The sequence below is a fragment of the Heloderma suspectum genome, chromosome 4 (assembly GCF_057233095.1).
Source record: "Heloderma suspectum isolate Gila_16-S chromosome 4, 16-S_ref, whole genome shotgun sequence".
Taxonomy (NCBI): domain Eukaryota; kingdom Metazoa; phylum Chordata; class Lepidosauria; order Squamata; family Helodermatidae; genus Heloderma; species Heloderma suspectum.
Genome location: NC_139461.1, coordinates 286,066,432 through 286,078,852, shown reverse-complemented (window position 1 = coordinate 286,078,852; position 12,421 = coordinate 286,066,432).

Genomic DNA, 12,421 nt, shown 5'->3' with positions numbered 1-12,421 from the left:
TAGCGTCACCAGCCTAGCTGGAAATTTATGAATGAGATGCTTAGTAACAGTAATAGGAAGAACTTGCTTGTCCTTTGCTTTCCTCCTCCCTGTATTGGGATCCTTTCATAACTTGCAAAGGTTGTGCTATTAAATCTAGTTTAATACCACATTCTTACCCACCCATGACGACATGCTTAGTGCTCTGTTATGTGCAGCATGTTTCAGCCCCTGCCTTTGAAACCACTTTCTCTGTCTCTGGTGAGTAATTCTCGAAGGCTGATGTAATCATTTGACTTGTTTTCCTTTCCCTCCCTTAACCTGCCTTTAACTTTTGAGTTTCTACATGACCCAGAGGGAACGGGAGCAGATGCAGCGTCACCCTTGTGAATGACTAATGTAGTTGCAGCAAAAACCTGTTGAGGCATTGCAAGATGAGCTAGTCAGAATGGATGATGTTTGTGAAATAGCGTATTTGGCAGCCTTGCAATCCACATCCCAGAAGCTGGAAATTACCAGTGTAATGTCATGGTTATTTTTGAGAAGGAGCTGGGAAATCACCAGTACAAATCTGACACCTGCTGTGAGCTTAGTGGGTCACCTTAAACCAAGCCACCATCTCTCAGCCTCAGGATCTTGCATGTACTGTGCTGTGGTTACTGGCCTACTTTACATAACTGTTTTGTGGATAGAGCATGTATGCAATGTATTCTGAGCCCTTAGTAATTATTAAATGCTTTTACAAATATTGGTTACCTTGCCTTTTCAGTAATTAACCCATGATTTGCTGGGGTGCATTGTGCTACTGCTTTGCATAATGAATTGGGCTTGGTCCTAATGTGGCTCCACCTGAAGAGTATTATGGCATTTTGGGAATTCCTGGAGGTGGGACAACAGGGATGAGCAATGAGTCCAAGCTGCAGAGGTTGCTGTATAGATGGCATGGGAGAGAGGGACAGGAAGGAGCAAGAGCTAGAGGTCCAAGTGGTGGATACTGATGAGGACCAAGGCAAGGGTTGTTTCCTAGGGATTGGTGGAAGTTACAGTGATAGACACATTTATTGAGCTGGGGAGAGAGTATAGAAAAAGTATTGACCTCTGATGAGTTAGCTATGGCCAAGGTCAAAGCTGGGCTAGGGTGTTGTAGGAAAAGCGTTGTGGGAGTACAGGGTTTTAAGGAAGGGTTCAAAAGATGTGAGTAGAACATTGGCAGAGAGAAAGTGAGCAGTTGCTCTAATAGGTTGCAGCATGGTAACGGGGAATGATCCAATGTGGTGTAATGGTTAGAGCAGTCTTCCTCAACCTAGTACTTTCCTGATACGTTAGGCTGCAACTCCCAGCCAGTATGACCAATAATGGGAGTTGAAATCCAACACATCTGGAAGGCCCCCAGTTCAGAAAGGCTGAGTTACAGTGTATATACAGATAAATGTATATACAGCACCGTGAACTCCCTGCAGAATGGATGGGATACAAATGAAATAATGTAGACTTGGGAGAAGGAGTTTAAAGCAGCTGACAGATGAGCTTCATAGGAGAGAGAGTAAAAAAGATAGAGGAAGAGGTGAAAGACAGAGCAGGATCTGAAGTGCAGAGAGGAAATGTAAGGATAAGGATCTTCAATTAATTTGAGTGGGGAAAGTGGCAAGATACCAGCAGTCAGAAGTATGGATAGAGATGGGATCACAGAGTGGATGAGGATGATGTGTGTATTGTGGGTAGCCCAGTTGCTCCACCCATAGTTATGGTTGGAAACACCATTTTGCATGTTTATCCCATAGCAGCAAAAAGTCAGTTTAGGGGGCATAGCTAAGCTCCCCCTTGTCTGAACTGCCCCAAATTTTGCATGTAGATAGCTACATCATTCTCTAGTGGATTAGCTAGGTTTAGTGCATCACAAAGCTTATTATGGGAAGTTGTAGGGGAAAGGGATTCACCGCTCATGTAGGGCCTCATGGTCAGAAGTTAGAATTGCCCTTTGAGATATAGGTCTGTGGGGAGTTCTTCTAGTGCATAGGCTATGGTAGAAAATTTTTGGAGTGTGAAAATTTGAGGAAAAAAGAGTGAAAAGGCATGACCAACTGCCTCTCGCATGAAATATGAATTGAAAACCTCCAGATTTGCCTGGCTGGGGGAGAATTGACTAACTCGCAGCGAAGTCGAAAGCCAGCAAGATCAGTCAAGGATTGGGAGAGATGAGCTTTCCCCCACCAAACTCCATTTCTTTGTATTGAGGGAATGTGTTGAGCTGTGGCATACAGCTGGGGGGGGGGGTGAATTTAAAGGTCCTCTGGAGTCCCATGGCAGAGCAGCTTGGTCCAGGTCAATCGATCAAGGCAGGGAGAGGGCCCTGCCCTGCAGAAGGGTGGCTGAGTTGCATTTTTTGTTTCCATGGGGCTGTGACTGAATAAATAGGGGATCGGAGAATGCATTTAAGTCTGTGCTGCTGCGTTGTATAAAAATATGTTTGGGCTTGGTGTGTGCCTGGGGGGCGGAGAGGGATTTGCAAACTGATAAATTATTGTGTGTGTTTGTGTTTGTATATAGTGCTTGGTATGGGTGGATTCTATCCTTAATATAAATCCTTTTCAATTTATGGAGCTGCAGCTTAAGATAACATTTATTGTTGTTGTTGTTGTTGTGATAGAATACACATTGGCACTATTTGCTTGTGTGTGCCAAGTGCTTTTAAATGATGGGAAATATACAGCAATCCTATGTGGATCTACTCAGATGTACATTTCACTGAATTGAGTGGGACTAACTCGCATGTAGGCATGTGTATGAGAAATCCCCCCCCCCCCCGCCACGCTTTCAGTGTTGGAGAAGCCAGTTCTGCTAGAAATTGCTTTATCCGTGCTGTTACTCTGGATACATTTGTGGGGGAGAGGAGGGGTTGGTGGGTTGAAGTATTTGTAAATTTGGGCCTGGAATCCATTTTGTTTTGCTATATAAGGCATCTGAGTCGCATTGTGAACACGTGGCTTTAAAAATCCTCCTTCTTTTTGGTGGTTCACATTATTACATATTCCTGGCTAAATTCCTCCTGTTTAATGTTTGCTGGGCCACGCTTTAAAAGAAAACACCCTGGGATTATGTAACCAAATGCTCTCATTTACAGTTATTGACTCTTAATTGCCTGCTACCTCAGTTTGCCTGTGTGTGAAATGGGTTTCCTGGTCTCCCATCTCCCTTTAATTTAAATATTGGAGAAGTGGGCTTGTCTATAAATGCCTTTCCCTGTGTTGTGACATAATCTGGATAATTTTTTTAAGCCACTTTTAAAAAGGCTACTATCTTTTGGTTCTGTGAACTTAGTATGCTGTGATTATGTAACCCAAACTCACTCTCTCTCCTGCAGTCATTGACTTTAATTGCCTGTTGCCGTAGTTTGCCTGTGTGTGAAGTGGGTTTCTCCCCCCCCCCCCCCGGTAGCTTTCAGTAACTGGATTCTGTCACAAACTGCTTTCTCTGTGTTGTTATTCTGGAGAAATGTCTGAGAGGTGGGCTTGATGGGTTGAAGTGTGTAGCAAAAGCCTTGTGTATAGCAACATAGATGCTCTTGGCTCCACCTCCAGAGACTCCCCTTTCTGCCCCACCAGTTAGATTAGCCATAAGCCTCCACTGCAGAGACCTAGGCACAACCCCCCCAACCACCACTCCAACTGCCCCCCCCAGCCTGGAGCCCCAAACCAAGCTCCCCCCACCCAGACCCCTCACCCCTGGCATGAGCCCTGACCCCAGACACCCATCCCTAGCATGAGCCCCCACCCAGCAGACCCAGGAATGATCTCCTCCCCAAATCACTGTCCCCAGCCTGGAGCCCCCACCCCAGGCTTGTGAAACCCCAGCATGAACTATTCCCTACTGTGATAATGGTATTCTTCAGAGCAAACCCATTGTGTGTAGAGGTGGGCGGGTGAATCCCCATGTTCTAAATGTGGGGACATCTTCTCTTACAACTCCAGTGTTGATTAACAGCAGAGTCTCCACAAAAGGCTCCTAAGAAAACCCGTGATATCAGTTGGAAAACCTACGGTGGTTCGTGAGTTATGGTTGAACTGAACATACAAAAGCTGGGGAATAATTTTTTCAGCCATAACGCCAGCCCCCTTTCAAAGCACAATGCAGGCAAAGGGGCCAGTGCATGTGTGGCAAGTGATGAAGGGCAGGAGCCCACTGGGATACACACGTGGCTGTGGAACCACAGGGCTCTGGAACTTATCCATCAACAGCCTGAGTGCGCAGACCTGTGAGATTTTATGCACCCCAACTTCCCAGAGTGGTGAGAAGATCCAGGAATGCAGCATTACCTGGGTTTGGTTTCCTTTAGAAGGACACCACTAGAGGCTTATGGTGTGTTCGCAACATTTGAGTTTGCTTACAATTATACAGGTTGCGCATAGGTGGGGGCAGACAACTTAAAACACTCTAGCAAAGTAAATTCCACTGCCCCCACATCAGATCTCAAGAGAGGCACCCCTGATGAGTTTACAGAGCCCCCAAAACTCAGCTCAGCCTCCTCTGTTTCTCTCCCAATCTGCCTTACTCCCCCCGCCCCGACTTATTTATTTTCACATGCAGACCCAAATCACATCATTCTTAGCTTGGGGGGAACTTTGAAAAGGTGTGCTGTTATTTGCTTCTCTGCAAATGATGCAGCACAATGTCTTGGGCTGACCCTGGATGCATGCACACATTGGGTCATCGGCTCCATCCCAGTAAAGGGGGAAGAAGGGGGGTGCCATCTTCCCAAGCTCGGATAGGCTTCCCCTTCCAAACATTCCAGAGCAACCTCTGCATACCGCCCAACCATTAAGGAAATGTGTCATTAAAGTCATTTTTGGCCATTTACAAGGAGCAGGGAATTGCAATGCTCTCTGCAGCCTAATCAATGGAAGGTTGCCCTAGCTTCCATGTGTGCTATTTCTGTAGATTTAAAATTGAGGCTGATTCATCAAAAATTGATGTTTTATGTATATTGGACCGACTTCAGCCCTTTACACTCAGCTTATAGGATCCTGGAGATCCATGGCTGGCTGGTGCCCTAAGCAACAGTCGCCACTCCAGTTAGGGATGATGATGTACAGCAACATTTTGTTGCAGACCTCACTCGTTAACAACAACAGACACCTGCTTGGCCCCTTTCTTCCCACCCTTCTGGTTCAGAGCACAAGCACTAAACTGAAAGTGCTGTTGGTATGTACCTTTAGGGCTTACCCACCTTGCAGGTTTAAAATTCGCATAATCATCAATCTGTTTCCCTGGGGAACTGTAGTTTGGCCTGTGGCCAGCATTCCTCCCTAGGCGAGGCTTCAAGACATGAATGGAAAAATCTGTAATTTCCTCATAACCAACCGAAACTTTTGAACTCCTCTGGCCAAGCCCAAGTGTCTCTTATTTTACTATCTATGAATTATAAGCAGCAGAAACTTCAACGCTGAGTTGTTTGTAAGGTTCAGGAGGGTTTTTTTTTAACCTACTTAAAAGTAACACTGCCCTTAAGTAATAACACCCTTAAGGCTGCAGTCCTATACACAATGACCTGTGGGGAAATCCCATTGAACTCAATGGGGCCTACTTCTGAGTACACATGTGTAGGCCTTCACTGTAAGTACCTTCTTGCCTCCATTCATCCCCCTGTCATAGGAGTCTCTCCCCCCACAGGGATTGTTTGAGCATGATAGGAGAGGCCATAGCTCAGTGGTAGAGCACCAGCTTTGCATGCGGAAGGTCCCTGGCTGCTCCAGGTAGGGCTAGGAAAGAATCATGCGTGAAACCTTGGAGAGCTGTCACCATCAGTCAAGGTTGACAGTACTGGGCTAGATGGACCGAGGGCCTGACTCGGTATACGGCAGCGTCTTATGTTCCTATGGTAACAGAATTGTGGACTTGAAATATGCACCCTGAGCCTGAGCACAGCAAGGTGGGTAAGGCATGTGTCGTTTAGAGGGCTACTACTGGAACTTCTTTTAAACCAAAAATGTTCCTCTTCTTTAAAAAAAAAAAAATAAACCCTCATTCTTCAAATAGAATCTGTCTTGCCATGAATTTAGAGGATTGTTGAAAAATTGTTAGGTAGAAGATAAGAAGTTGCCTTATACCAAAGCAGATGAATTGTCCTTGAAGTCCAATATTTGCTATAGTGGTATACAGATAATTTTTGAAATGTAGGTGCTCATTGTGACAGCCCCCATAGCCATGACCCAAAGGAGAGTCCAAAAATACAGGCAGCTGTGATCTCTCTCTCCCTCTCTCTCCCTCTCTGTATCCTTTGTAAAGTGAATGGGTCATAGAATCATAGAATAGTAGGGTTGGAAGGGGCCTACAAGGCCATCGAGTCCAACCCCCTGCTCAATGCAGGAATCCAAGTCAGAGCATCCCTGACAGATGGCTGTCCAGCCTCGTCTTGAAGGCCTCCAGTGTGGGAGAGCCCACCACCTCCCCAGGTAATCGGTTCCATTGTCGTATTGCTCTTACAGTCAGGAAGTTTTTCCTGATGTTCAGGTGGAATCTGGCTTCCTGCCACTTGAGCCCATTATTCCGTGTCCTGCACTCTGGGATGATCAAGAAGAGATCCTGGCCTTCTTCTCTGTGACAACCTTTCAAGTACTTGAAGAGTGCTATCATATCTCCCCTCAGTCTTCTCTTCTCAAGGTTAAACATGCCCAGTTCTTTCAGTCTCTCTTCATAGGGTTTTGTTTCCAGTCCCCTGATCATCTTTGTTGCCCTCCTCTGAACCCTCTCCAGTTTCCTCCTCTGCATCTTTCTTAAAGTGTGGTGCCGAGAACTGGACACAGTACTCCAGATGAGGCCTAACCAGTGCTGAGTAGAGGGGAACTAGTACTTCCCGGGATTTGGAAGCTATGCTTCTATTAATGCAGCCCAAAATAGCAACTGTCTTTTTTACAGCCACATCACATCATTGGCTCATATTCAGCTTGTGATCGACAACAATTCCAAGATCCTTCTCGCTTGTAGTGTGGTTGAGCCACGTATCCCCCATCTTGTAACTGCATTTGGTTTCTTTTTCCTAGGTGCAGACCTTGGCATTTATCCTATTAAATGTCATTCTGTTCTTTTCTGCCCAGTGCTCCAGTCTATCCAGATCACTTTGAATTTTGTTTCTGTCTTCCAAAGTATTAGCTATCCCGCCCAATTTTGTGTCATCTGCAAATTTTATCAGCATTCCCTGCACCTCCTCCTCCAAGTCATTAATAAAAATGTTGAAGAGCACTGGGCCCAAGACTGAGCCCTGCGGTACCCACTCGTTACCTCTCCCCAGTTTGAGAAGGTCCCATTGATAAGCACTCTTTGAGTCCAATTCTGTAGCCAACTGTGGATCCGCCAGATCGTTGTTTCATCTAGCCCACTTTGAGCTAGTTTGCTCATCAGGAGATCATGGGGCACTTTGTCGAAAGCTTTGCTGAAGTCGAGATATATATGTACAGCATTCCCATGGTCTACAAGGGAGGTTACTTGATCAAAAAATGAGATCAGATTTGTCTGGCAGGACTTGTTTTTGACAAATCCATGTTGGCTTCGAGTAATCACTGCATTGTTGTCAAGTTGCTTCCAGATGGATTCCTTTATCATCTGCTCCAGAATTTTCCCAGGGATTGATGTCAGACTGACTGGTCTGTAGTTCCCAGGTTCCTCCTCTTTACCCTTTATGAAGATAGGGACAACGTTAGCCCTCCTCCAGTCATCTGGCACTTCCCCCGTCCGCCATGATTTCTCAAAGAGAATAGACAGTGGTTCTAAGAGTTCTTCTGCCAGTTCCTTTATTACTCTAGGATGCAGTTCATCTGGCCCTGGAGATTTGAACTCATTCAAAGTAATTAGGTGTTTCTTGACCATATGCCTATCGATCTCAAGCTGCAATCCTGCCCCTTCAGCCTGTACTTCACCTTTGCCAGGGGGGTCATAGACCCTCTTTTGGGAGAAGACTGAGCCAAAGTAGGAATTGAGTACCTCTGCCTTTTCTTTGTCATCTGTTATCGTTTTGCCATCCTTATTTAATAGCTGAACCACCATTTCTTTCCTCGGCCTTTTACTATGCACGTAGCTGAAGAAAGCCTTTTTGTTGTTTTTAGCATCCCTTGCTAACCTCAGCTCATTCTCAGCTTTAGCCTTCCTGACGCCATCCCTGCAATTCTGTGCTATCTGCCTGTACTCTTCCTTTGTTACTTGGCCTTCTTTCCACTTCCTATATGTGTCCTTTTTTGTTTTCAGGTCATCCCTAAGCTTTTTGTGAAGCCACATTGGCTTCTTCTGTTGTCTTCCACCTTTTCTTCTTGTTGGAATTGTTTGTGATTGTGCCTTGAGAATTTCCTTTTTTAAAAGCTCCCACCCATCTTGGACTCCTTTTCTCATTAGCGTTGCTTGCCATAGGACCTTACTGATCGTTGTTCTGAGTTTATTAAAATCAGCTTTCCTAAAATCCAGGGTACGCGTTTGACTACACTCAGCTTTTGCTTCCCTTAGAACCAAGAACTCAAGTACAACATGGTCGCTTTCCCCCAGAGTTCCTGTAACTGCTACTTTATCCACTAAGTCATCTCTGTTGGTTAGGATCAAGTCAAGGATAGCCGATCCTCTAGTTCCTTCCTCTACTTTCTGTAGGAGGAAGTTATCCTCCACACAAGTCAGGAATTTCCTGGAGGGGCCATGTTTTGCAGAATTTGTCTCCCAACAAATATTGGGGAAATTGAAGTCCCCCATTACTACTACATCATGCTTCCTTAAAACATTGGCTATTTGCTTTTCAAAAGTTTCATCCTCGTCTTCTCCTTGGTTGGGTGGCTGGTAGTAGACTCCGACCACCAGGTTCCTTTTATTCTTTGCTCCATTTATTTCAACCCAGATGCTCTCGATGGGGCTACCAAGCTCCTCCTCCTGTATTTCTGTGCAGAGATATGTATTTTTCACATACAGTGCAACCCCACCTCCCTTTCTGTTCCTCCTGTTCTTTTTGAACAAGTTACATCCTTCAATTGCTGTATTCCAGTCATGAGAGTCATCCCACCAAGTCTCAGTTATACCTATCAGGTCATAATTTCCCTCTTGTATTAAGAGTTCAAGTTCGTTCTGTTTGTTTCCCATACTCTGGGCATTAGTATATAGACATCGAAGACCGTGTGCTTCATAGTCTAGCTTTCTTCCTACATGTGTCTGAAGACTATTATTGGGCGCTATCAGAGCTGTTCTCTCCGTTGCAGTGCATGCGCCTACGTCCATTGTTACCCCCAACATTACATCTCCCTTCCCCGTAGGATTCAGTTTAAAGCCCTCCTGATGAAGTTCTTCTTGCTGTGGCCAAACACATTCTTCCCATCCTTTGTGAGGTGCAACCCATCCCTAGCCAACAGCCCATCTTCCAGGAAGTATAGCCCGTGGTCCCAGAATCCAAATCTCTCTCGTCGGCACCACCTTCGTAGCCAGTCATTCACCCGGAGTATTTTTCGTTCCCTTTCTATCCCTCTTCTAACTACTGGAAGGATGGATGAGAAAACTATCTGGGCCCCAAAGTTCTTGAGTTTCCTTCCCAAAGCTTCAAAGTCTGACGTGATTTCTTTGTAGCTCCGCTTGGCGGTATCATTTGTTCCCACATGGATGAGAAGAAAGGGATACCTGTCATTGGGCTTTATGAGTGCAGGCAACCTTTCAGTCACGTCTCTAATCTGTCCTCCCGGGAGACAACATACCTGGCGAGTCCACGGGTCTTCGCGACATACTTAGGTCTCGATCCCACACAGCAAGGAGTCTCCCACTACTACCACTCTTCTCTTCTTCTTCTTGTAGGCCTGGGTTTCATCACCTCTGTTTGACTGACCTTCAGCCTCTTGCTCACTCTCATGCAGGTTCCCCTGTGATTCTTCCTCTGCAGGCTGTCCTCCAGTCTCATCCGCAAGTATCTGGAATCAGTTCCACAGCTCCACTGCTTCCACTGGTGCAGAGTGACGTCTAGTTCTTCTTCTCCTAACTGTCATCCTTTTCCAAGGAGTATCCTCTACTCATTTTTCTTCACCTCAGCATTTCCCACTGCCTCATCTTGCTGGTGCTCTTCAAGCTTCTGGTCTTTCCTTTGCTGCTGTAGTTCCCCCATTCTGTCCAAGAACTCTTCGTGTTCTCTTATTCCCCGTAGGGTCGACAGTCGCTGCTCCAGTCCACTTACTTTTTCTTCCAGCAGCGTGATCAACTTGCACTTGTTGCAGGTGTAGGCCATGTTGTTCTCAGGCAAGAAAACAAACATTGCACACATCTTGCAGGTCACCACCACTGGAGAGTCTTGTCCTTCCATAGCCTCTTTTCCCTTTCTGTGTCTAGCTTTGTGATTGTTCTAGACTAGCCTGTGCCTGCTCCTCTACTCAGTAGAGGTTAAAAGCAGAGTCCCACTGGTGTGGAAGTGTGTGTTACAAGACAAATAAATGGAAAAAAGTTAGTTAAAAAAATAAAATAATTTTAAAAAATGTTAGGGGCCTCCCCCTTGACCTCCCCTGCCGAACTCCCCTGGCCAACTCCTGGTTGCTCCCCCTGTCCGCTCACTCTGTTCGCTCGCTCTGTTCGCTCGCTCTCTGGGAGCTTGCCTGCTTCTGCAGTCCCTGGAGCAGCTTGCTCTGCTCTGCTCTGCTCTGCTCAGCTGGGAGGCGGGAAACAGACTGAAGCTTCCTGCCCAGTCAGCTGCTGGGAGTACTCAGGCCACACCCCTCCAATTCAGTTGGAGCTCTCAGAAGCACCTGGTGAGCCCACAGCCAATCAGAAGGATAAAGGGCAGCCCCCTGGGCTTCCTGCAGCCCACTTACCTCTTAGCCTCTGTCTCCTTTGTCTCCTTTGTCTCTTCAACCACTGCAACTCCCCTGGCCAACTCCTGTTTGCTCCCCCTGTTTGTTCCCCCTGTTTGCTCGCTCTGTTCGCTCGCTCTCTGGGAGCTTGCCTGCTTCTGTAGTCCCTGGACCAACTGGAGCAGCTTGCTCTGCTCTGCTCTGCTCAGCTGGGAGGCGGGAAACAGCAGAATGGGTCTTAATTGCCCATTCAAGACCAACCCATCCCCAAATACTTCACATTGCAACAGTGATCACTCACAACTAGGGCTGTACACAGCCCCCCCCCCATATGTTTTGGAGGCTGATTTGGGCCTTCTTCTCTTTTTTTTAATATATTTTTTATTTTATCTTTATAAATGAAATAAACAGTACCAGAATTACCAAGAACCTGATCAATACTACAGTTTCCCAACAATACAATATTCTGATGAGGACACCACAATAACACAGAGAGAAGGAAAAAGAAAAAAAAAGAAAAAGGAAGAGGGAGGAGAAAAGGAAGTGAAGAAAAAAGAAGATTCTTTCCCCTTCCCTCCCCCTCTCCCTCCCCTTTAAAGAATTAAGTTTAAACTCCAATACCCCCCGACCTCCGAAGCCATTCTATTTTAAAATCTATATAACCTTAACAATCTTACAGTTTAATAAACAACCTTACATTTCAATATCATATCATCAAACAGGTCATCAAAGAAACAGGTCTACAATTCATTCCCAGAAGTCTACATTATTATTATTATTATTAATAATAATAATATATAGTGTTATATAATAATAAAACTTAATATAAACCTTCAACAGTCGGTAATATATTTTATAATAGATATATTATCTATTTTGAAATAAAAAATATAAAGAAAAGCAAGAAAAAATGAAAGATGAAAGAGTAAATGAATATATGTATAATCATTTTTCTTCTGAGGTAGCCTGAATCATGTAGACTAAATACAAACAGTTAACAAAGCTTGTTTAAGGATTCCAGTTCATGGGGTTGAAACAGAATTCTCACGCATTTGTTACGTTCAGCCATGCCTCCACCATTTCATGATTTTGAAACTTCTTCATCAGACCTTCAGACACAATACGAAGTGTAGCAGTAAGTAATATCGTAAGTTCATTTGTTTTGCCATATTTTTTGCTTTAATAAATTGCCTTCTTTTATTCGCCACCTCTTTGATGTAGTCTGGAAATAACATAACTTTATCTTGTTTCCAGGAAAGGCCTCCACCCTCTCTTGCCAAACGCAGGATATAATTATTTGTGGAGACTTTTGCAAATTGAACTATGATCATGTAATCAGTCTCTTTAGCATTTGGTGCACGAAATGCCTGCTCAATATCAAGTAAATAATCAGATGGGATAGGGAGTATCTCATGCAAAAGCTTATCCACAGAAGTAGGCAATTTTACATCATCAGACAGATTTTTAATCCCAATAATATGTACATTGGATCTCCTCGTGAAGGCCTCCAGTTGAGAAATTCTATCAGAGGCATTTTTAAAACAAATTTGTGTCGTAGTTTCATTTCCTGCCACTTGGTCTTCTAGCTCATTAATTTTCATCTCCATTTTCTGCCATGATGTATTAATTAAATCTACAGCTCCTTGCAAGACGGTGAT